A 2,374-nucleotide genomic window follows, 5' to 3' on the forward strand; every position below is an offset into this window, starting at 1 on the left:
GTGAATGTTATTTAATAAAAAAAACAAGTTTTTTCTACAGATTAATGTGTTATGTACATTTTTATACTAAATAATTTAGACTGTGTTACATATATAAAGATTTACGAGAATTTATTTATACTCACATGAGCCTTCAGCAGCCTCTTGCTGCCATTATTAAAATTACGTCGGTGTAGCAGAAAATTTCAGGTGGGTAAATCGTTGTATTACTTGTTTAATAACACAAGTATTAATGACTATGTGTAGGGATGTTACAAAGTTTTGAGATGTCATAAATATACCCTAAAACCATCTGAAAGAGCATGACAATACATTTAATTTGATACCTTATTCACTTTCATACCTTTAGTTTTAAGGAAGTTATGGTAATTTCCATACGCATACATTTTCATATTGATCCCCATTGGTTTTCTATTGCACGTTGAAACAAAAGTTGTGATCAAGGAGAGCCAACGGCAACTGAAGAACAAAAATGCTCATAACTTTCTTCAGGGTAAAGAACTCTATGTGAAATTTTTACAAAAAGTAGATTTTATTATTAGATATTATTAAGTATAACAATCACATTTAATTACATAATTAGTAGTTAATTATTTAACGAGAGGTTGCGAAATAATGGTAATCGACTTTCGCAATGCCTGAAATATTGCAAAATTATACACAGTATTCTCAATGGCAGAGGTTTAATACACAAGTACTTGAATGATAATCTTGATTAGACAATTACATTTACAATTAATGAGTAATTAACCTTTAAATAACCTGTAGAACAGCCATTTACTTAACTTACCAAGGAAATTAATACATGCTAAGTTAGAAAGTAAGCATCATGCTCAGCAAAACACCAAATCCCCATACAGGACATCAGCTGAAAGCTGAAACATTAGGATGTCATAGTCTGTGGCATCGTCGTACTTCTCCGACTGTGACCAATATGCTACTTTGTACAATTTGTTTTTTAGTTTTTTCAAACTTGGCGTTGTAGACTACAAGTTCTTGATTTTCATACCATGCATGACATGCTTTCCTGCCAACAATCCTGTCATTCAAAATGTCTTCTACATGGACACACTTTGATTCAGAGAAGTCCAAATTTGGAAAAGCCTGACGAACACTTTCTAGGTCCGTCTCTTTCAACTTTTTCTCCAGTTTTTTTCTTTCTTTTATTTCATGTAATTGTTCTTTGTCCTTATGTCTCCTAATGAGTTCTCATCTGAGTTCTCCCTGTTTCTTTTTCCGTCGGCTTCTTCGCATTCTGCCCATTTCACTGCTTTATGCAGCACATCCTCCTTCCTAGCCTCACCAAGCTCGTCAATGTATTGTACAGTTTTGTTCTTACAGGCCCGCATCCTGCATGACAAGTAGCACATCGCCACACTTGGGGACAATTTTGCTTCATTGAACTAAAGATGCCCATGATCTCTTCCGCATCAATATTGTGCGATCTAGCAGAAGCAGTCTCCTCCCGTAACCTCTCAGTGACATCGACCTCGAAGTACTTGCAAAACTGTCTTTCTAGAGCAGCGATGATGGCCTGGAGACAACTCCTCATCGTGGTAATAAACTGGGCATCTACTGGACACTCTCGCAACGCCTGCAGAGTTGCATCGACATGAAGTTTCCCATTGAAGAAATCTTCTGTAGCTGACATCAAGCTCTCTGGATGTTTTGCGGCTTCCTTTAAAGCCTCAATCACAAGTTGAACTACTCTGATGCCATCAATGTGATTGATTTCAGTCTGGCTTGAGGTTTAGAACTTTCTCATCCAAGGACCAGTCAAATGCTTCCCAAGCAGGCCCACCATAGTGATGATCCATAGTGAAGTCATGTAGAATGGCATTTCTTAGGCCACCACATGATGTTCCAGTACTTAGAAGAGCAATGAAGTCATCATAGTGCTCCAGTAGTTTTCCACTGATGTGGAAGATCACATGCAACCGGTTACCACGGTAGTGGGGAAGGACGCCACGAGGAATGTTTCTGTCATCTAAGAAGGCGATAAATCCTCTAGGGTCCCCTTTCGAGTTCTTATACCGTAGCTTATTTACCTGGAGGACTATATTTGCTGCCACACAGTCCTTTCCAAAGACCTTGCCTTGTGTTGTTTCCTCATGCTGTCTCAAAGTTGAGCGAACAGAGGAAGCGATAGAATCAACAGGGTGAAGGTGACAATAGAGTTCATGCAATCTCTTGCCCCATTCTCGGTTCACAACTCGAACTGCCGCATGGTTTGATGCACACCTGTCTGACATCGTATTTGTGATGTTGTCGATCATATTTTGTCTTGTCTCTTGTAATTTTGCGTTCTCGTTAAAATAGCAATAGGTTTCACTGAAATTGTCAATAGTTTAACAAATGTGTTGTGCATAGTCTT

Source organism: Priapulus caudatus, unplaced genomic scaffold, assembly GCF_000485595.1.
Source record: "Priapulus caudatus unplaced genomic scaffold, Priapulus_caudatus-5.0.1 Scaffold1770, whole genome shotgun sequence".
NCBI lineage: Eukaryota > Metazoa > Priapulida > Priapulimorpha > Priapulimorphida > Priapulidae > Priapulus > Priapulus caudatus.